This window comes from Serinus canaria, chromosome 5, assembly GCF_022539315.1.
Source record: "Serinus canaria isolate serCan28SL12 chromosome 5, serCan2020, whole genome shotgun sequence".
NCBI lineage: Eukaryota > Metazoa > Chordata > Aves > Passeriformes > Fringillidae > Serinus > Serinus canaria.
Genome location: NC_066319.1, coordinates 14,901,224 through 14,924,543, shown reverse-complemented (window position 1 = coordinate 14,924,543; position 23,320 = coordinate 14,901,224). Strand labels below are relative to the sequence as shown.

General features: G+C 48.5%; 2 protein-coding genes and 1 long non-coding RNA gene across 3 annotated transcripts in view; 2 read left to right on the top strand and 1 right to left on the bottom strand.

The window, feature by feature from the left end:
• The window catches only part of CD81 (CD81 molecule), a 548,624-nt gene that overhangs the window by 494,272 nt on the left and 31,032 nt on the right, over positions 1-23,320 (top strand). The gene's annotated exons all lie outside the window — the stretch shown is intronic.
• The window catches only part of SLC22A18 (solute carrier family 22 member 18), a 59,900-nt gene that overhangs the window by 7,120 nt on the left and 29,460 nt on the right, over positions 1-23,320 (top strand). The window lies entirely within an intron of this gene.
• Positions 16,198-18,766, bottom strand: LOC127059715 (uncharacterized). Its single transcript, XR_007777799.1, has 3 exons — positions 18,431-18,766; positions 18,075-18,149; positions 16,198-16,301 (listed from the first exon to the last, which is right to left on the bottom strand). It is a non-coding gene; the product is annotated as an uncharacterized LOC127059715 (long non-coding RNA).

Sequence of the window (23,320 nt, the reverse complement as noted above, 5' to 3'; positions counted from 1 at the left end):
GAGAGCAGGAATTTCTGTGCCACGAGCAGCCCCCGAGCATCGCCATCCCCTCCGGCTGTGCCTGCCGCCCCGGCCGGGGAAAGGAGCGAGTGCTGCCCTAGGGACATGCCCGAGGCTCCTCGGCCTTGCTGCCGTGTCCCACAGCCTGGCTGCTAATCCTCCCTCCCTCTTTCCCACATTTGTACAGGAAGGCACCAGCTGTACTTGGAGCTGTGTAATCACTCCCATTTTTTTTTCCCAGAAGGATGACCCAATCACCTTCCATTGAAAAGGAGCATTTCTGCTGTGTCATGGAAGAGCAAAGCTGGAGATTTCTGTCCACTCTGTGTTCTTTGCTTTCCCTCACCACAAAGCTGGCCAGCATTCCCCCTGTGTTTTTGACAGCATTATTCATATGTCAGCAGTGCTTTGTATACAAGAGAGGGAGTAGAAATCACTCTCATTTCCTCAGCTGATGTCATTTCAGCATTATTCTTCTGTATTGTATTTACCATTGATGTATTTGACCTAAAGAACTGGCCTGTTATTGTTTTCATTGTTGGAATAATATTTGTCAACCCTTATTTATTAAGGGAGCCCCGAGGAAGTCGAATGTCTTGTTCTGATTTGCATAGGATTTTTTGGATGTCAGATCCTGACCTCTGCTGTTAAACTGTAACCTCCAGCTCCAGCCCATCCTCTTCTTCTCTTTGAAGTGCTACATTCCCCACCATGTTTTCCAAAACTTTGCTGCTCAGGCAAACTTCACCACCTGAGGATGAAGTATAAACCAATTTATTAACACAAGCAGTTGTAACCATTTAACCATTTGGAAAGTGTTTTCCTGTTTATATGTTTTTGTTTGTTTGGTTGGTTTTTTTATTGGCTTTTTCTGGTGATTGATCGGTTGGGTCAGGATTGTGGATATAAAATACCTTCAGCTTGAAAATAACTCCTGTAGTTCAGCTGAGGGCTACACAGGTTCTTGGGGAGTGCAAACTCCCTGACAGTTCATCCACGAAGGGGACTAAGAAAAGCAGTTCTGTTTGCACTCTGCAGAGGTTCTCCCTCCCTGAACACCTTCTGCAAATCTGTTCTGGGGCCACTTGCTGCAGGTGAGTGCACCCCTAAAAGAAGGTGATTCGGTGTTTGCAACAGACTTTTGTGGCAGCCCTGTGGGTGAAAGGTGAAAGTAGGCAGCTGGATTAGTTTCCAAAAGTGGAAAGATGAGTCTAGGTAGTTAATTACAGAGATTTCATCCTTTCTTCTGGGACTATGATTAATTACATTTGGCTGCTTTTTTTCTTTCCTTCTAACAAGGCTGTAGAGAATCTCTGCTGCATCACCCAAGAATTGTTTGCTTTCTATGGACATGGAGAAGTTTCTTCATTTTAGTGACTCAGCTGTAGACTTAAATCTCCTGGAGCAATTATTCTTTTGATTACAGCAGGCTTTGGGGATAGTTTGTTGGGATTTTTTCCCCCCAGGCTCTGCTATTATCCTTCTTCCTCATGGGGAAAAGAAGGAGCTTGTTTGCCTGGAGTAGGAAATTGCAATTTTTTTTTTTTTAAGAGTTTGAACAAAGTCCTCTGGCAGGGAATTTCTCATGGCTTCATGACAGAGTGGAAAAACTGTGGGTGTTGAAAGGACTGAAGGTTGGGAGCTGGGAAGGCGGGTGGGAGCACGGCAAAGGGTGAAAGGGTTGTGCTCCATTTCGGGACAAAGCAGGGCATTCTGCTTCTGGGAGCTGCTCCTGCTCCCTTCCAGCAAAACCTCTGATGTTTCTCTGCCTGGGATGATGCTGCTCAGCCAAGCAGCAAGGACTGGTGACGCTTGTACAGGCATTGCTTTGTCCTTTGTGTCAAGGCACTTGGGAGAAAGGGAGGTGGAGTCTGCTTGCCAGCAGGCAAGTCATCCATAATCTGCAACGTGGTCTGTCGCTGCTGGTTGAGCTCTGTGGTGCCCTGGCAGGAATGGGGACAGAAGAGGAAATGGGCTGTTTGTCAAGGAGCTGATGGCTTGGGAAAGGGGCAGATGCCCTCAGCTGTGGCCTTCTCTGAAAAAACAAAACAGAATTTAAGGGGTTTTTCTTATCACTTACTCTGCATGGCAGCTGTCTCAATTTGGAAGATGTTGCCCCGAAGTTTTTCTGTAAATTCTGTGATAGAGGATCATGGATACTATCCTTCAACTACTTGTTGGTTCAGAAGTCAGGTTTAGGGCACTTCTGCCCTCTATTCCCAGCACCAGAATTTCCTAGTTCTGATAAGCTGTTTAACCTATTCTTGAACCTAAGAAATGCCTCAGTGCACTTTGGGTGGAGTTCATCTAATCTTAGACATCTGCAGGGGAGACAGCTACACCTAAATCTGCTGTTCAGACTCTGTGGTTGACAGAGAGGCACAGGTGGTTCTACAGCATCCTTTACCTCCTCATGAAGCAGACCTGAAGCAACTCAGCGAACAGCCTGCTTCCTAAGCTTTTTCTTGCTTGCAACCCCAAGTCCCAGGACACATTTCTGGCCATCAGCACACTCTATCTGTGGTCAAGGCCCTGGGGTTTGATGCTGGGTTGTGAACTTACCAAAAACCACCAAATGCAGGTTCTCAGTAGTTTTCTGTCTGTGCTGCATTCGTACAACATCTAGGTCTGCATTGAGCTCTCCCCAAGCTCTTTCTTCCTGCAAACCTCTAACCTGCCTCCCACATCTAGGCCACCAATTTTTAAGTTTGGGTCCCCTGGCTTTCTGCTATGTACCCTGTGGAAGATGGTGCTGTCACTGCAGAAGTGCCCCTGTTCCCCCTTGGCCCATCTTCAGCAAACCTGGCTCTTCTCTGCTCTCCCTACAGCCCCTGGCCCGAGCTCCAGTGGAGGGAGGTGAGATGATGGAGCCAGGAGCTCCTCCTCGGTCCTTCACCCGTAGGTGGGGCCCTTTCTCAAGGGAGGAAGAGTGGGGTTTAGGAAGGAGCCAGCCGCTCCTGGGAGCGTGAGCCTGTGCCCTGTGGGTGCCCTCAAGGAGGGCTGGGCTTGGGTTGAGCTAATGGGGGGCTGTTGGCAGCCCCTTCCTCAGCCTTATCAGGTGTGCTCTCCATTTCCTTTCAAAACCCTCATTCCCACTTAGCCTTCTGCAGGGATTATGTTGGGAGGGCTGTGAGTGAGGCTGTGCCAGCTCACAGGGGATGGTCACCTGCCCCTTTTCCATAGCACCCTCCTACCTCCTGGGCATCTCTACCTTTAGAGGTCAGCTGCTTCATTTTCCTAAAGTAACCATGGTGAAAATGCATTTTAGAAAAAAAACCAAACAAAACAAGTATCCAGAGCTTTCTCCTATGGCTGGCTTGTGCTGCTTACAGAGAGCTGAGGTTTGGAGGCTGCTTGAAATTGACTTGCACCAGAGCCATGGGAAGAGGGACTCCAGGCAGGATTTGCCTGGTTTCCCTCCATGGGCTGACAGCAGTTATCCAAACAAACAGGCAGATAGAAAATAAAAGGCAGAGGGAGAAGGAAATCTCCAGGGGAGCTAAGGAAATTTCCCTGCTGCCTTTTCCAGCTCTCATCATGCCTGTGCACTGGGGGAGGCTGCCCTGCCTGGCACCCCATGCCTGGAGTCAGAAAGTGAGGGGGCGGCGGGCGGGCGAAACCCTGGTTTGTGCGTGGTGGCCAGATGGCAATCAAAAGCCTGTGTGTTTGTGGAGTCAGCTCTGCTGAACAATTATGGATGTTTGAACACTGCTCCCCTCTCCTGATGCTTTGAAAGCCCTGGGTGCCTGTGCAGTGCAGAGCCCTGCCTGCTCTGTTGTTAACTGCACCCCTTCTAGGCTGCGCAGAGGGGGTGGCTGATTTTTCTTGTTAAGCCTGGCTTAACAGCCCCAAGGAATAAGTAAAAAGTGGAGGCAAGAAACCCACAATGAAACCAAAATGGGAATTTTATTAAAAGGCACAAAGTATTTTAGGTCTGGCCTTGCTAGCAGAAGTCGAGTTGGAGGGCTGAACATGACCCTCACAGCCCAGGATGCACAATGAGGCAGTGTCTGCTCATGACTCACTAGAGCTTCATCTGCTCTTCCCACTCCTGGACTATTTCATGACTGGGCAGCAAATCCAGCAGTATCACTGGGGATTGAAATCCAGGAAAATACTGTTTTCTTTGTTAAGAGAAAATAGAAAATACAGAATAGCTTGTGGTTAATCCCTGAATTGGGATTTGGGGCTTGGCTCTGCTGTGATTTTCCCGTGATGCGAGTAAGTTATCCCATCCCTCTGCATTGCTGTTTCTCATGCATTACACAGGGCAATGAGATAGTGTTTCCTTCCCTCATCCAATACTTTTACAATATTGCTATTTAGATCATACAGCCTTTGGGATGCAGACTTTCTCTGTCACGAGGTATGCTCATGCAAATATCTACTACCTTGAGGGAATACATCCTGCTTTTCCTGGATGTATTCTCTTTTTCATTCCCTGGTGCCCTGGGCAGGCAGAGTCTTTATGAGCCAAATTACCATCCAGTTCTGGGGGGCTTGTTTCTCTCTCTTTTTTTTTTCCCTTTCCCCCCACCCCCTTTCTTTCTTAGTTGTTTGTAAAGAGTCAATGCCAGGTTAGGTTTTTTTTTTTGTCATGGAAGAGTTCCAGAGGCTGAGCCCAGCAAGACCTAGCAGAGGGACCTCTAGGGCAACCTGAGGTGGCCCTACCTTCCTCCCTTTGTGTTTGTGCATATTCAAGCGGCCAGCCCTCTCCTTTACTTCTCCTAATCCTTTTGATTCAGAGGGTCATGCTTATGTTTCATTCTGATCTGCTGCAGTGAACAAGCCCAGCTTTGTGGTGAGGCCAGGGCAGGAAGGATGTGGTGCTTGTGTGGGAAGGACTATCAGACAAGGGAGGGAGGGAAGGTCAGGATGAACGGAAATGTGCGGATGTGGCATGTGAAGGGTGGGCTGGGAGGAGTTAAGGCTCCTGGAGTTCGGGACTCGAGGAGTGAAGCTCTGCAGGAGACAGACTTAGATGTTAGATGTATTGTGTCACCAGGGGCAGTAAGATTAGGGCACCAAGGGGCTTGGGCTGGGAGGAAGGAGTGTTTCCAAAATAGACTTGCATTTGCCACAGGGAAAGAAGGGACAGCACACCCACTGCTGCTGCTTTCCTGTATTTCTCCTGCCTGAAATGTGCCTGCTGTAAAGGATGGGCAGAAGAGCAGCCCTTTAGCAAGGCTTTGGTCTTGGCTTTTAAGCCAATCCTGGTGCTTTTCTTGCTGCTGGCTGGCGGGAGAGATGCAACACCCCATTGTCACAAGGTGCCAGTTCACTTGTGTGCCAGGCTGAAGGCCAGACTGCTTGAATGGGGTGTTTAGAATGAAAAGGAACGGGTGTGACCTTCTCGTGAACCACAGCAGCTTCCATGGCCCCACCCAGGCTTTGTTGGCTGGCGGTCTCCTTGTGAAACCCTGCTCACAGCCACACCAGCAGAGCCAAAGGTGTGTGGAGCATCTGGGCAGGGGACATGGCCAGAGGGCAAAGGAGTTTCTGAATGGCCACTTCCAGGCTACCCCTGGCACCACTGGGGCTTGTCTCCTTCACAAACCATGGGGTAGTGCTGCCAAGCGAGAAGGTATTTCCAGCATCAGAGACTTCTTGGTGCTCCTCAGAGTCCTGTCAGTGAGCAGCTGGAGTGCATGGAGCCACTGCATGGAGCTCTGGATGAAACCAGGACCAAGGATTTATGGGTCAGGAGTAAAGGGAGGACAGGACAAGAGACGTGACAGTCTGGGTCTGCTGTAGGCCATCCAACCAGGGTTACAGAGCAAATGGAATCCTCTGTTCAGATAGGAATGGTCTGGTGTTCAGAAGCTCTGGTCCTGGGAGGGACAACAAAACTGGTCATAAGCAATGCAGGAGGGGAGAGAACTTCCTGCTCCAAGTCCTACAGGAGCCAGTGAGGAGAGGTGTTATCCTGGACCTTGTTCTCGGCATGGGAAAGGCTGATGGGGAAGGTGAAGCTCAGTCACAGCCTTGGCTGCAGTGACCATGGAATGCTGGAGTTTGAGAACCTCAGTGCAGCAAGGAGGCAGCAGAGCAACCTTCCTGCCCTGGCCTTCAGGAGAACAGACTTCAGCCACCTCAGGGATCTTCTTGATAAAGTGCCATGGGATAAAGCCCTGGAGGGAAGAGGGGTCTGAGCAAGCTGGTTGGTATTCAAGGATCACCTCCTCCAAGACTGGGAGAGATGTATCCCAGCAAAGATGTCAGGCAAAAATGCATGGATGAAGAAGCAACTCCTAGAAAATCTCCAACAGAGGATGTCTGAGGGGAGCCTGCCGAGGGTGGAAGCAAGGACAGTTAGCCTGGGAGGAATATGGAAAGATCCTCTAAGTAGCCAGGGATCAGGTTAGGAAAACAAAAGCCCTGACAGAATTAAATCTGACCAATGACATCAAGAGCAACAAGAAAAGCTTCTGTAGGCACGTGGTTGATAAGAGGATGATGGTGGAAAATACAGGCCCTCTCCAGAAGGAAATAGGAGACCTGGTTACCTGGAATATGGAGGAGGCTGAGGTGTGGATGATGTTTTTGCCTTGGTCTTCACTGGCAAGTGCCCCAGCCACACTGCCCAAGGGAGAGCCAAGAAAGCAAGAGCAGGAACTGGGAGAAAGAGCCTTCTGCTCTGGAAGGCAAAGCTCAACACGACCCAGCAATGTGCACTTGCAGCCCAAAAGGCCCACTGTGTCCTGGGCTGCATCCAGAGCAGGGTGGTGAGCAGGCTGAGGGAGAGGATTCTGCCCCTCTGCTCCACTCTCAAGACCACCTGGAGAGCTGCATCCAGCTCTGGAGGCCCAAGCATAAGAAGGAAGTTGACCTATTGGAGGAGTCCAGAGGAAGGCCACAAGGCCTGTAGCACCTCTCCTCTGAAGACAGCTGAGAGAGTTGGTGGTTTTCAGCCTGGAGGAGACTCTGGGGAGGCCTTAAAGCACCTTCCAGTACATAAAGGGGCTCTGTAAGAAAGATGGAGGGGGGCTTTTCACTAAGGCGTGTAGTGAGAGGACAAGAGGTAATGGCTTTAAATTCAAAGAGGGCAGGCTTAGGCTAGATATTAGAAATAAACTCTTTACTGTGGGAGTGGTGAGACACCGGCACAGGCGTTGTGGGTGCTCCACACCTGGAGGTGTTCAAGGCCAGGCTGGATGGAGCTCTGAGCAACCTGACCTAGTAGGATGTACCCCTGCCCATGGCAAGGATTTGGAGATGGGTGATCCTTAAGGCCTCTGCCAGCCCAAGTCATTCTGTGATTCTATCAGGTGTTCTCTGCAGCATTCAGATTACAAGCTACTGCTTGGGCTGAGCCCTGTGCTGTGCCAAGCAGTGCAGGAAATCACCAAAAGCACTGCTGGCAAACAAAGATGCTGGTCCAAGAGGAGGGAAATGCTCATGGTGGGGTCTGAGGGGCCAGGCACCATGGTGATGGTCCTTTAGTGCACAGGGCTTAGCCCTGTGTGTTGAGCCAGCAGTGTGCCTGTGCCACAGGACACGCTGAAACACTCCCAGTTTGCCCAGTCAGCATCTGCAGGTGGCAAAACAACATCTTGTGGGGTTGTATCCCACTTGGGGGGGATATGCAGCAGCAGATTTGGAAGAGTATCATGTCCTGTAATTAGCTATTGCTTGGGAGATGGCTTGGATGGCCTGGGAGAGACAAAAGCCTTACATGTTCATTGAAATTATTTGCTTCGCTCTATCATCATGTAAGAGGTTTGGCTCCGCTCTCCAGCTGCCCTCTTATGCAGAAGCAGTTGCCAGCCTTTCCAGAAATTACTGTGATTTTCTTCATCTCCCACTTGGCAATGTCTAAAGTGGATTTTCAGCAGATAGGAATTCAGCACTTTTGGACACCCAATCCATTTAAGGTAGTTCAGGATCTGGAAGCTGTGAGAGTTTTTAAGAATCAGAGGTTTCCTTGTTTAGCTGCTATTACCGTAGCTGTTGCTTCAATTTTAATTTATTTTCCTTTGAGGAGAGGGGATTGCATATCCAATCCATTGTGGTCTATATGCAGTATTAACTTTCTCAGTCTCACTAAATGTTCCTTTATCCCATTATGTTCTCAGCTAAAACTTTTGGTCTAATTACATCTTTACAAAACTTCACTGTGAATCCCTTTGAAATCTGCACCATTTTTATGGGATTTGGTTCAATTCCCTTTTACCCCAGGGTATGTGATCTGAGACATACTGAAGTCATTGTGCTTCCTTTGAGTTTGGTTTTAAATCAAGCTCCGGGTAAAGAAATTTGTAGAGGAAGGAAGGAAAGCCCCAGAAACCTAAAAGATTCCTGCAGGATATTTCTTTAAAAGACCCTGAATAATTAGAAATCCCCTTGGAAAAGCCATCTGGGGAGCATCTGAGCAATGCTTACAGGAGGCCAGAGTCTTAAATGCTGTTCTGAGACTTTTAAAAAAGGGGAGCTGAAAGACACTAATGGTTATTAAAGCTGAGGATGTTCATGCATCAGATGTTTAAACTCACTTCCTACAGAAGCTTGGAGAGGCTCTTTTCTGATCTAAAGCTGTATAACAGATTCTGTCTTGTGTGTGATGGGGTTTTTCCCCCCTTCCCTTTCCAGCTGTCCGGACACAGTTGGATATGAGACAGATGATGGATCAATTCTTCCGGCTGACGTTTTCCAGTGCAGTCCTGATGGTTTCCCAGTCTTTCAGGAATTCCTTCTCATGACAGAAAGAGGCCTTCTTCTGAATCTAGTGATGTTTAGAAAAGACATTTTTAAAGCATTTGTTGAATGACTCCTCTTGGGTAACTGGAGGAGCCTGTGGTTGGTGACACCAGGCTCACACCTCGCACTACGCCCACGTGTGTTCCCATTGCATGTGATTACACGGTCTGGGATGTGTAATTGCCTGATTGTAATCTGCACACCCTAACAAAAGTTGCATCATTTTGATTTTGCCTGGGTGCTGTGTGGCAAGCACTTTGCAGACAGAGGCTCTTGGCCCTTGAAGGATTATATAATTTTTTCCCCTGTACTTGTGTATAAAGTCAGATTAGTATTTTTTAATTTTTTTTTTCATTTCTTGGAGATGAAGGTTGCAATAGGTACAAGAGTACATCCAAGGTGCAAAACTTCTCTGAATAGCAGTGGAGCTGAATTGTTTAAAGGTTTTTCAGAACACAAACTCTTCCTTGAATACTGTAGCATCCAGTGTGAGCAAATGCTATTTGTTCTTCTCCAGCTATGCTGGTGAGAGGCTGGGTGCCCACTGGGAAAGCAATCCAGAGCCCTGTGCATTAGTCACTTACCTCAGCCTAACAGGACCCAAGGTCAGATGATGGAAAAAGGAGTGACAAATACCTACCAGGAATAATCCAGCTGGGAGATAAGGCCTCACCTCTCCCGGGGGATGTGCAGGGAGCTCAGTGGTGGCACCCAGGGAGGGGGAAAGCGCAGGAATGCAAAAGGCACGCTCTGACAGGGCGGTGAAGCCATCTGATGGCACACTCAGGCACTCTTTTACTGGGAACTGGGATCTATTTCTGGACTTTGGAAGTGAGCCATCCAAAAGTAAATGTTTAGTCAGCCTTGCAAGCTGTCTGAAATGCGTGACGTGCCTGTGACAGGGTGATTTTATGGGGATCAGACTGACCTTCCTTTGTCAAATGTGATTCTGCTAGAAAGAAAATCTACTGACAAAAGAGTTGATAAGGTGTGGGAGAAGTTTAGTTGTCTGTTCCGGAAAACTGAGCTGCAGGGGAGAAAAGGGAGTCTGCTTCTTCTGCAAGCGTTCATCAAGGGCATGGGGAGGGGGGGCTTTCCCTGGCATTGTGGTTGTACCCTTCAAAACAAGCCCTAAACTTGGGGATTCGGCACAAAACTGGGGGTTGCTGCCAATATTTTTCTCACAGGCATGAGTTGGAGCCACTGGGCTTTGAGTTAGGGCAGGCTTCTTGCTTTGACCAGGAGCTGTTCCTGTAGGGCAGGGAGAAGGGAGTGCAGAGAGAAGCTGGGCTTGCTGGCAGTGCTGAGGATGCCGTGGCTGCTGGAGTAGATGGGAATGCCAGGGAACAAGAGCCATCTCTTGACGGGAGCACGGTGGGCCCACAGCAGGGAGTGGGTGGTGTGGGGTGAGAGGAACAGAGGGCACCAGCAGCTGAGCACAAGGACTTGGCCAAAACCAGGCTGAAAGCAGAAAGTCAAATCTCCAGACTTTGGCTTTTGGAAGCCCATAGCTCCAACTGTGGGTTGGGTTTGGGGCTGGGTTTTTACTTTATTTGGGAGAGGAGAGAATTACAAAATGTGGATCTGGGTTCAGCTTACCGTTCTACTCCCCTGGGCTATTCCAGGTGTTCAAATATGAACTTTTGGCCCAGGCCCATCTCTAATTAGGCGTATTCTTTAAAAGTATTTTCCTTCCTTGGCTCCTGTGCTCTTGGCTTGTCTCCACTAGCCCTCTTTGCTGTGCTAGAGCACGGTTTGCTGGGTATATTAATTGAACTGTTTACACACCTGGTTTCCTGCAAGAATAGACACCTAGCTCCTTCTTTTGAAAAGACAAGCCCAGAGGCTGTAAACAGGGATTGTGCTATGTCTGGAAAAGCTGAACTGCTGCTTATCTGCACTCCCTGGGGCTGTGGGAGCAGCAGCTGCTGCAGACATGGGTCAGTTGAGCACAGAAACCAGCCTGTACACTCTTCCCACCAGTCCTGTCCTGCTGCCCAGCTCAGGTCCTCCAGCAGCTGAGGAGTCACCTTCTTTGCAGGGTTATTCCCTTTTATTGTGGCAGTGACAGGAGAGGCCCCACCTGGCATTTGGGCCAGCTCACATGCAAATGTTGTCTTGTGTGTGAAAGCTGGGGTGTCATGCTGCAGTTATGTCCTGTGCAGGATGGCTGAGGGGACCCTTCCTCTCTTTTGATGGCTTTAACCTTCCAAGGTTAGCTTCTGTCAAAGCTCCCCAAAAGCAGTGGTGTGTTCATCACCTGTTTTACTTTTCTAGTCATGGCCAAGGGACATCTTTCATAAAGAATTGTGGCTCAAAGAATGACTCTGGAAGACAAGGTTGGTAAGATTGGTGTGTGGTGCAGGGCAGATGGAATCGTCCCTCATGATCTCTTTGGGTTTAAAAGGTATAAGCATAAACATGTGCCATTGCACAATTTTGCTTTCAAAGTATCAAAGGATTACCTTAAAATACGCTGATTTTTGTGGTTGCAGTCTCCACCCCTGGAGCCTGCAGCTGCTGTTTTAATGAGTGACATTGAGTTTTACTTTGCTGCTTCATCTCTTTGCTGAACATGACTTGCACTTCAGCTGGAAGGTACCAGCTGAGCCCTGTGCAAGGCCATGAGCTGGAAGGTTGGTGTGCTGTGCTGCTGGTGTGGCACAGGCCAGGAGTGCCGTGCTGAGGAGCTGGCCCTTGGAATCTCTAACTCTCTGCACTGCTCCAGGTTTCCAGATCTGATGAAGGGCTCTGGAGGAGTCCCCCCAAGGCAGGCCCTGGGGAAGGGGCATGCAGATCTATGGGCTGGGAATAGGGAACAGGAAACCAGATGCACCTTAGGGCAAAATTTGATATCCAAATTCCAGTCCAGCTAGGAATGGCAAGCGCTGCTGCTCCCAAAGTGCTGGCCTAGACTCCAACAACCTCAAAGCAGTCACAAAGTCATCCACTGGGGAATGCAAGAAGGCATGATAGCAGCTTCATGCTGCTTCTGCTGTGGGAGAACACCAGCAACTCTGCTCGGGAGCAGCACAGCTCCTCATCACCCAGCAAGCAGCGACTTTGTCATTGAACTTTATGTTGGCATCGATCCCCGCTTGGCTGCCGAGTGTTGGTTCCAGGCCATGAGTGTTACAAGCTGTAAGGGCTGGGAAATGTCAGCTCTGGAAAAGGGGCCTGAAAGGACAAAGGTGACAGGTACTTTTGTCCAGGCTTGCATCAAACCCCCTCAGAGAGGAAGAGAAGGCTTGTGCTATCACCCTGCTCACTTTCCCTCCTGTGCAATCAGGCCCCACTGCCAAAACCAGGAATTGGGGCTTTTGCAGGAGCCCAGTGGCGACCTGCAGCCAGCGTGCAGCGGCACAACCGCTCACACTGCGCTCCCTGCTCCTGCTAATGCTATCAAATCAAGCAGGAAATTATTTTTGGAGCAGTGAAGCATGTTGAAACCCAGCAGAAGGCAGCTGTTTGCGTAACCAGAGTTGTGGGAGAGCTGCCTCCCTTGTTGCCAAGCACTCGACTTCCTATCCTGGTGAGAAACGGCTTCCCCGCTCCCGGCAGCGTGAGCGAATCCCCTTAGGCTTGGGAGGCTGGGCTTGGTCCAGCATCCATCCTTCCTGCAGCGCCTGCTTCAGCGCTCTGAAAGTCCCCAGATGCTTTTTGGGGTGGGAGGTGTCTGAACTAGCTGATTCTTACTCCTTAGGTCACTACTCAGCCCACTCCTTAAAAAGAAGCTGCCCCCAAAACAAAGGGTTTTCTCCAGAATTCCAAATGTGTTTCAGTTATCTCTCAGCTGAGGTCCACGTCTGGCAAACAGCCCACGCTGGAAGTGAAACAATAGCTCTGCCTCAGTCTGATCATCTGCACCATGTGTTTACAGCCTGGCTGCGTTTCCAGCACTGGTTTGGTGCCCTGGCGGCACACACAGCGCCTTCACAAGGATGTGCCCTGGCACGCAGCTCCTCTGGCTGCACTTCAGCACCTCCTTTTCAGTGTAGCTCTTTCAGGAGCTCCCAAATGTCTAACGGGGCTAGGGCTGTTTTCTTTTTTTTTTTTTTTTTTTCCCCCTTTGTAGGCAGGGGTTGGGGGCATGGTCTTGGCATGCTGATTCTTTTTCACTCTCTAGCAATACTGTTTCTGCCTTTTCTTTCTGCTCCATCTCTGCAAGCTGGTGTCCAGGCACTGGCCTCGCCTCCACCTGTATGTTGTTTCTCTTACCCAAAAAGGTCTCACCCTGGGCTCTGCCTGCCTCTTAATGCCCTCATTCCAGAGCAGAAATAAATCCTTCAGCACTTTAGTGAAATGCTGTGCACCATAAAATGGCATTGCTAACGTGAGTTGTGGGATTGCGTTTGCCAGAAGGAATGAGATAAAGCCATGGCTGCGCAGACAGGGCTTAAATTCCTGCCCCCAAAATGTGATGCTGCTGTACAGAAGGGAAGGACTCAGTCAGTGCAGAGAGGTTTCAAAAGCCACCATGTGGGTATAAAGCCTTTTTTGTTTGTGGAATTATTATGTCACCCCTCAGTCATGCAAATGTCGCCCCAGAAGAAAGACTTCTTCACATTGGTGCCCTGTTCTGGAGAAGTCCCTCCCTGATTATTCATGACCGCTGACTCCTTCAGCCATGTGCCCCTTTCCTGAGGGCTGCAGGGTGGAAAGAAATTCCCTGACGTTGTGAAAGGCAGGAAAAAATCCAGTGTACCCGAAATGACTCAGTCTGAAATATTTATGCCTTTTCAATAGGGTAATTAAAATCTCATGCAGCCCAGTTATGGTAAAAAAGGTGTCTGTCCTCTGAGAGCCTGAAACTTGTAACAGTGACATGAGTGTATGTCAGCAGTGAGGGCTGGGATGATGGACAGGCTGATTTCCATACTCTATCAAAGTCTTGGTGTTAAGCAGATTAAAAAATATTTTTTAAAGCCACTGTTATTTCACTTAATCATAATCTTTCAGCACAAGTGCTGGACAGCTTCTGTGTGGTTTGGTACTAGATGAAGGAAGCCTTTTGTTTCTGTCTGTTCCATCCATGTCTACATTTGCAGCTATGTAATGTTTTGCTGTTTAGGGCCGTTTAGCACATGATTTTAGTTGAAGATCCAATTATTTTCCCCTTGTCACTTAACTGGTCCCTGTGGCATCATTATGCCTTGTGCCTTTGGTCTTGCTTCATTTGGTTTGCAAGGGACACAGCACAGAGTGGGAAAACCCTTGGAGACTTCTCAGTTCCATCTTGAGTGTGCTCCCTGCCTTGTCTTTCAGCTCTCTCTCTTTTCTTTGTCCTCTCCATTGGCCTGAAGGGATGAAAGAAAAAGCTTTGAGAAATCTCCTGTTTGGTGGCTGCTTTGACTGGTCACTCAGGCTTTGCCTGCTCCAAAGCCATCCTTGGTCTACAGTGCTTTAGCCCAAATTTCTTGGGACCTAAACTGAAGCATTTGTTAAGATGTACCCCAAAAGGGAATTACCTTTCCTGACAATAAGATCCAGCCCATGAAATGAAGTTAGTATGAGCCTTGGAGGCAATGCAAAGAAGGGAACAGCTGCAGAGCATGAGGAGCAGTACATTAAATGGATCAGTTTGAAACCTCTAAGGTCGGCCCTGTTTCCTCAGATGAATGTCCTAGCTGTGTCTGAATGGTACCTCTATTTCTCTGCTGATATTTACCCAAGTGTCGCTGTAGGGAAGGGTTTAATTTTACTTTGTCACCTTATCTCTGGGAACCACTTCAGTTCCGTTTCCATGACGTTCCTGAGCAGCGTAAGGCTAGAAAGGGATTTATTGTGTCTTTGAACTGCCTTTTGCTCTGAGGAATGAGGATATAATTGTAACGTAGGAAGGGCAAACTGAACATGTTCAGGCTTGTCCTGCCTGATCTTTCCCTGCTGCTTTTTTTCCCTTTGCCCCTTGCAGCTAGCACTCCCGACTGGGACTTTCCAGCTGATAAAGTCTTGGCCGGCCTCGGGGCTGATTTGCTCCTAGCAAAACCAGCTCTCTCCAGCTGGATGTGCTGTTTCTTTTGAGGCCAACAGGACCAGGGTTTGCCACTCTCATTCTGCCACCAGAGCATCCATCTCTCACTGTTCACATCTGTGGGATGAGTACAGAGGGAGTCTCAGGCAGATGGCTTTCATGTTCCCTCTGGGATAAATTTTTCCACGTGTTTTGTTGATCTTTGAGTACTCTCTTCTCTCTTGGTTATGTTTGGATTTTACAAGAAGCAAGTCTGGGGAAGAAATTAAATGTATATATTAACCAGACTTACAGCAACTCACAAAGAACATCCCTAGAGCCTTCAAATTCCATGATGTTTTGCTTTTAGGACATCATAGTATTAGTGCAGTTGAAATACAGGGTTTGTTGGCTGTGTCAGTAAATACAATAAGTTGTGCTTATTGTATTTTAATTTTAAAAATTTATGTGTCATTTAATTTAAAAAAATGGCCTTTGTCAGGGACCACTACTAGACTTGATCTGAAGCAGGGATTGAGGGTAAATATGTAGGTACCAAACTCACCACCTTTTTTACTCAACTGCTGCTCTCTGATAATTTTCTGAAGAGCAGTGAATTTCAGGTCCTTTCCTACTGCTAATCTCTATCCCTGTGCTCTGGCTGGGCTCTTTGTACTGGATTTTGATGCCATTTTGATGGGAATTGGCAGCCAACACAACTATACTGCTGATGTTGGGCCTGATCTTAAATAATTTTCAGTTTTACTGACTTTCATCTTTTCCATGATGCCCGCAGTTGATCTATTCCAGCTCCTTTTCCATGACAGCCCCTGCTGCAGCTGGGATTGCACCTTTTATTACTAATTCCTCAGGATCTTCTTTGCTTGCTTTACTCTCACCCTGTGGTTTTTACTCAGTCCTTCCTCAGACAAGTTTCCACTGACTCAAATTCATGCTTAAATTGAGTCAGGGCTCTAGGATGTGTCCCCGGGGCGAAGCCTGTTCCTTGGGCACCTGGTTCTCCTGGAGCTGGGCCAGCTGACACCAGTGTGCAACATCAAGGCTCCTGGGGAGGAATTCTTGGAACAGTAATAGGGATGTCACACATTTTCAAACTCTACATGTGTGTGCATCTCTCATAAGTGGTGTTGTAATGTGTAGGTGCTGCTGTTGTGTTGTCAGGGTGCTGCAAGACCCAGCAAGCTGTGGGTTCCCATTGCATCACTGTTGTGGCTAGGGCAGAAAATGGCTCTTGGGGGATCCAGGGAAAAGAAAGAGGAGAGGAAAACTTTGGTACTCTGCATGTGAGACACCTGATTTTTAAGGCTTTTTCTTTCCACCATGGTCTTTCTGGAATCTTCTAGGGCATTTAGGTTTTCCAGGCTGTTTGCACCACCACTACCCAGAGGGATATTATGAAGATAAATTGTTAGATTTAAAGTGTGGGGGTTTTCAGCTGCCATTGCATTAGGTCTGTTTCTGTAGGCAAGAAAGGAAAACTTTATTACAAGTGTCTTACAAGGGCTGAAGCAAACCCAGGTCTGGGGATTTGTGTATTTTGGACCCCCCAGTATTTCCCTGGTGCTGTGCAGATGTACATCCAACAGGCTTGGCAGCACTCTGAAGTCCTTGTTTCCATGGTTTTGTCCTGCTGAAAGTTAAACTGATGTGAAATGAAATTGTAATTTTTTCCCCCTGTGCACTGAAAAGAAAAAAGCCAAAAATCTCAAGGTAAATAATTTCCCAATTGATAAGTTCATCTGTTTAAATGGACCTTTTTGGTGCACTGAAAGCAGCCAGCTTCTTCAAGCCTCCAGGATACCACAAACACCAGTCTGCAATCATCAGCACTGCTGGCCACTAAAAATAACATGGCCCCTTGCTGCCTTCACAGCACCTGAAATACAGGTGTTGCCTAGGATGTCCTGCCAAAGAAGTGTGTGGCCTCTGGCTCTTGCACCACCAGATGGCTTGAAATGTAAATATTGCAGCCACAGCAAGCCCCGAGCGTGCAGCGGGCCGGCGCTTCAGCCACAGCCATGGAGCATCAGAGGTTTCCAACTCCTCTGCAGACAGCTGGCAGCTCACACCTCCCTCACCCCTGCTTATTTCCAACTGCTAATTTGCAATTAAATGCAACTAAAAATACAGTAAACACTCTGCTCCCGGTTTTCCATCCAAGTCTGTCAGGTAGCTCGCTGCCATTGGGTGGTGGGGGAGCGAGCCGGTGCCGTAAGCGGGTGGCTGGGTGGAGAGCTGCCCGTGAGGCTGCCTAAGATGTGGTTCCCACTGAGTGCTCCCACAAATACCAGTTCAGCATAATGCAGCTGATGCTAACTGGCATCCCTGTAGGTGGTCTCTGTAGTGGGGCCAAGATGAACTGTGGTGTGAAGAAAGAACTGAGCGCTTTCTCTCCCTGAGGGGAGTTCCTCTAACCGAGAGCAAAGGTGTGGGAGGCAGAGCTGGAGATGCAACTGCTGCAGCAGCTCTGCAGTTCAAGGATGTTCTTGTTCAGGGCTTTGGCAATGCTGGAATCCACCAAAATACCCAGGGTGAATAGGAGACCTGGCAATTACTGGTATGAAATGCATTCAGTTTGCTTTCATTCATTGCTCCAAAATGAAAGTGCAAGCAACTCTAGTAAATGTTGAATGTGCTTTTTAACCCAGATAATTTCCTACTATGCTAAACAAAGTAGTTGAGAATACCTCCCTCAGTGAGAAGTTTCTTAGCCATTCCTTGGCTAACGTTTTTCCTACCAACTGTGTAGAGGAGAAAGCTACTCCAATTTGCAAATGCGAAACCCAGAGCAACCTCCTTTCTGAATACATTTAACATGCAGAAACCATTGTCATTATGGATGAGGGAAACAAAGTACTTAATTGAAGGAGTTCAGTAAATAGAGCAGCAGTGAGACCACTCCTGGTTAGAGCATAGGAAGCCTGCCCAAACAAGCAAACTGTGTGCCTTCAGTTAATGGTTTCGCCCATTATTGAAATGGAGTGACTCACTCATCTCACGCAGATGCCTCCTTTTGGGGTCAAACTCTTCATGAAATCAATTCAGCTGCCCCACAGCCCTCAGGCTCTGTCTTTGCTGGAGAAAGGATTGGTTTCAAGGGGCCGGTTGTGCAACCAGAGAGGTTGCAGTGGGATGCTGGAAAGTCTCCCACCTGACCCTTGGAACGCCTTATTTGTGACTTTTGGGTATTAGTGTTTCAACACTGCTTCCCATACAAAATTAGTCCTAATGTGTCCTATTTCATTAAAAGGCCTTACTAGACAAAAGATGCTGGAGCCCTTGATGAAGCGTGGCAAGGTTTTTCACACCTTGAGGAAGGAGGTGTTGGCTGCCACTACTTGTTCCAAGGCAAGATCAGTCTGTGCCATACCTCTGGTAGGATGCTGCATTTACAGTTACTTACCTCAAGGTAAAGAATTAACTTGTTTTGCCAGGGATTACGTAGCTTTAAAATGTCATTCACGTGAGCACAGTCCTGCTAAGAGATGAATTTTAAGTGTCAGACTTGGCTAGCCAATGACTTCTCTATTTATTTACCTCAAAGCCTGTGGGTGTGGGGTGTGGAGAGAGTCCTTGATTTTGTGTGACACAAGGGCTGCTCTCAGGGATCACTGCAGCAGCATTGCTTGCAAAAGGGACTGACAGAGGGAGAAGCTGGAGTACCTTAGTGGGCTGGTGCTGGGACACCTCCAAGATTGGCTAAATGGGTGGTTACCTGCAGCATCAAACTATCTGCCCACAGTCCTGTTGTCTACTTACCAGAGTGTGGAGAAGGCACAGTCTTTGCAGAAAACATCTGGTCTCTGTGTCTGCTTTGGAAGTTGGGAGAGATCCTCTTGGAAGCAGCAGTCACTGCCCCACTCCTTAGTGCCAGTAAAAGAGGCAGGGGCTTGCCAGATCCCTTTCCATCCTTTCTTTGCCAAATCCTACCCCTTCCCCTTGCAGGAACTGCCCAGACCCCACCCCTCATCCTTGGGCAGCAAAATTCTGCTCTGCCCACACACTGCTTTGAGCCAGCTGTGGGTGAGCGAGTGAGAGCATCCTGATGGGTGAGAGGTAACAGCTCCAGCCAGTGCCAAGCTTGCACATCTTCCAAAGCCACTGCTGTGAGTCGAGACTTGACGTGCTGGAGTGCAGCTCAGGTTACTACAGCAAATCCTCAACAGTTTCCTGCCTAGCTGAGTCTGTTGGAGTCTGAAACACTGTAACCTCATAAAAGCTGGAAAAAGCTTGAACTCATTCAGAGATTATTTCACACCACCTACAGCACTCTATGAAGTCAGACATGCTGTAACATATAATTAATGATGTGTTCGGTGGTGAGTCACTGGGTAGTCTAGCAAGCTCACCTTCAACCAGTCTGTGTGTGGGAGTCCTTACCCAGCAACACACCCAAACTGAGCATTTTAATAATTTACCACATTCTGAGCTTGGAAGAGTAGTTTTTGTTGCTTAATTAAGTAATTTAAAAAAAAAATGCTTAAAGGCTTTGCTACCTGTTAGGGAACAAACCAACATGAAGGAGAAGGTGGGGGAGAGCCCCAAAGATCTGTTTGTAATACTACTTTCTATTACTTTCTTTGGAGTATCCAAGAAAAAGGTTAAGAGATAGGAGACTACATCTTTGTCTTATATTCAACAGTCACTTGATAAGATATATGAACAATTCTTGGACTGAAATGTGGCATTACCCTTTCCCATCTGCATACCCTCCCAAACACAAAGTGAGGGAGGATTATTCTTATTATTCTTATTTATTCTCTGGAATGTTTTAGGGTTGCAGGGGAAAAAAGCAGCATTTTCCAGGGAATGAGCAGACATGTGCCTATCTGGCTTGTGACTGGGGGTGGGAGATATAGGTTTGATTCCCAGTGTGGAGAAGGAAATTGCACTTGCCTCTCAATGTGATCTAGTGTCCTTATCCTTTCTCTGACAAAAATCATAGTAAGAGTCCTAGTCAAGAGCAAGAGTCAGACAAACTTGCATAATACTGCTCTGATTACTTTTCCAGCCTCCAACTATTTTCAGCTCAGGGGATTTCCTGACACGAATGAGTGGATATGATTCGTGATGCTTTAGTAATCTTCAGTGCATCATTCTTCTAAGTGCTTATCTAATCTCTCCTTGTACCTGTCCAAACCTTTTGCTTCCACAACGACAGTAGCCACAGACTCCACAGACCATCTTGTTGCAAGAAGAATTAGGCCTTTCTCTTTCTTTTGAATTAGTCTCTGACAGTTTCACTTGGTGCTTCCCAGTTTTTGTGGTGGAAATGACCATGTCAGTCACTTCCTAACTGCCTGCTCCAGAAAGAAGCAGTTCAGAAAGCATAATTTCATGTGTGAATTCAGGACCTGTTTAGCCTGCAAGCATCTAATCAAACTTTAATCTTCATTATTGCCCAATCCCTCAGCCCTGTGAGGGCCATATGCAATTCCCCACTGGCTGTTCTTTTCCACAATACTCTTTTAGTTGTGTATTCTCAGGAAATTTTCTTACTTCACTGCTGTGCCAGATTGATCACAGATAGGTTGAAGAGCACATGTCCCAGCCTCACCAGTGGGGTGCCTCTGATGTGAGCACTGACCACCAACACCTACTTTCTGATGCCTATCTCAGCCTGTCCCAGCTCATCCAATATTACTTAGCACTGCTGGGACCAAAGCCACGTGTTGCCAGCCCCCATTCAGGCAGTGCAGCTCATACCTGGTCCTTGGCTGGACTTCCCCATTTCCAGGCATGCACGGTGATGCTGTATAGAAGTGTGAGGCAAGCAATGCCTAAAATAACTCAAATCTTCTGGGGAATGCAGTTTATTCCCCCATTTGTTATAAATTCATGTAGATGTGCAGGTGTCCAGTGAACCAAGGTGCCATTGGGACTGTTTATGCTGTGCAATGGGGAAAAGCAATAATCACACATACAAGTGAAGCTTTGAATGAGGAAAGTGCAGTATTTGGAATGAGGGTGTTTTATCAGAGAAAAGAGCACATGAGGCTCAACGATACTCGAAATAAGCGGCAGACTATGGGCAAAGCATGCGGGAAGGAAAACTGATTGAAGGGAAAGTGATGTCCCTCTTCCGGCAATCAGCCCCGTGCCGCGGGAGAGCGCTGCGCTGGATGGGGCAGAGAGTCTGGCGTGGCCAGGCTGCTCCAGCTGCCTGGGAATTAGCATCCTGCCACAGGGATCTCCAGCTGCCTGGGAGTTAGCATCCTGCCACAGGGATCTCCAGCTGCCTGGGAGTTAGCATCCCTCCACAGGGATCTCCAGCTGCCTGGGAGTTAGCATCCCTCCACAGGGATCTCCAGCTGCCTGGGAGTTAGCATCCCTCCACAGGGATCTCCTTCCCGCTCTGGCGGCGGGATCTGCTGGGGCAGGGGCAGGGGTTGGCTCCTTCCAGCTGCTTCTCATTGCTGGGATTTTCTCTGCAGCAGGCGCTTAGTGGGGATGGATCACGTTCATGTTGCAGATAGAGCCCCTGCTGGACAGGCAGCCTCATCCATCCGTACAAAACATTTTTTATCTGGAGAGCTCTGCCGAAGGAGGGTTTTCCCTCTGGAAGAAGCCCAGCACTTTTTATTCGGTGCCCTGCATTGCCCTGGTGCTTTTTCTTCAAGGCTGAGCATCAAGACCCACCTGCAAGCCTCCTTGTGCTGGGTCAGTGTCGTGGTTTAAGAGGAAATGAAGTTTTTTGTGATGGTGTGGGCAAGCCAATCGGTGTTCAGATTTAATATTGGCACCTGGTTTGTCCACTGAGGGTATGGATACGCCTCTGAGAACACAGGGGGTTAAAAGCTGTGATCGCCCAGGGGAACTTTCTTTGAGTTCCGGCTTGGGACTGAGCAGACCCTCAACCCTCCCTGCCCGGCCGAGCTGGGCGGGGGGGAAGGGGAGCCATGCAGGCCGGAGAGAGGTAGGCCAGGCCTGGGCCCAAGGGTGGAGGAGAACATTGCAAGGGCTTCGGGCAGCCATCCTCCATTCCCCCCCATCCCGGAGAGAGGGAGAGAGAGACAGAGCCGGCGCCTATGATAGTGCGGCCGGCGTGAATGAGAAGGGGGGGGGGCGTGCCCAGCAGGGAGTTTGCTTCATGGGAGTTCATGAAGCAAACCGGCAGAGCCTGGGACTTTTAACCCTTCTGGGGAGGATGGAAACCTTGCAAATGCTGATTCCTCCTGAAGTTGATGAGATTGAGAGGATGTTGAGAAGAATCCTAGGTGGGAGGAGATGATGGAGTGGCCTTTGGCTGGACTTTGCTTGTACAGCCACAGCAGAACCACGGGTGTTCCTGTGACACAGAGACTGCATCTAGGGGGAGGCGATGGCTCAGAGCCAGGAGAGTGCGGTGATGTGGAGGAGTGAACAGAGACGAGGTGAGGAGGGTGGTGGTGGTGCCCTCCGTCTTCGAAGAAGAGGAAGATGATCTCTGTTCAAGAGACCCCTCGGCCCCAGGGGGCGAAATCTGGGGGGGGACAGGTGTCCCAAAAGGAGAGGGACTGTGCTCCCTTTGGAACTGGACAAAGTATCCTTAAAATGAAAAACCCTAGAAGCAGCTCTGGTCCATGTGCAGTGGTGAGAGCACTGGACATGGAAGGAAGAAGTCACGATGGCAAAATGTTCTCCGGGCGGTGCCACATGTGACATGGAAACACGAGAAGTTTCTGCTGTTTCCTGGGGAAGTCTGTGGTGCAAGAGGGACTCCTCTCTTCTTGAGGAATTGAGAACTGATTATCTAAAGGGTGGATTTGGTGGTAATGGAATTGGAAATCTAGGTGGGGGGAGGAGGAAGAAATTTGGAAGGTTTTCATCTTGTGTTCTATGTGTCTTGTGTGTTTTCCTTAGTGTTTTCCTTTGTAGTTTTAGGTTAATAAAGTTTTTTTTTCCTTTCAACCTCAAGTTGGAGGCTGCTCTGCTCTGTCTCTGATCACATCTCACAGTGGGTGCCAGGGAAGGAGGTGATCTCGTGGGGGCACTGGCATTGCGCCAGGCTCAAACGATGACAGTCAGTGACACACACACAGGAGTGAATGTCCCTTAAGGGAAGTTAATCCACAGGTGGCTCCAAGGGCTGGTGCTGGCTGTGAAGTCCTGTTCCTGATGTACCCCTGTGGCTCCACTCCTGGCTCTTTGCCCTGCTAGTGGCAGTCTTCAGCACCCCTCCCTCACCCAGTTCTGATGGAAACAGGTCATGGAGGCTGCCCGTTCCCCTCTTCATATTTTTTTCCTTCCGCACCACACGAATTTTCCAGATGTGGCTGCCACTAGAAATGAGCAGTTGAATGAGCACTTGTCTGTGGGTGACTCATTCTCACCCTGTGAGGGGCTCTCTGGAGGGTGTGGATGTGAAGTCTCACTCCCTCCTTGGACAGCCTGCAGTGATGTCAAGCTCACCACAGTGAAAAAAAGCCTCCTGCTCTGCTGAAAGCAGTAGCAGCCAACTTGTGCTGCTCCTCATCTAAAGCATATGTGGCAAAATGGACAACCTGGTAATGGTTTCCATTTGCATCAGGAGGGTGAACTCCCCCCTTTTCCTGCTCATGCATGGGAGGGGTGGCTATCCACTCATGTTTTGTGTTCTGTGTTAAGAGATGGGGAACACACTTCTCCATGTCTCTGTGTAATGTTTTTTCCATGAGGACAGGAGTAGGA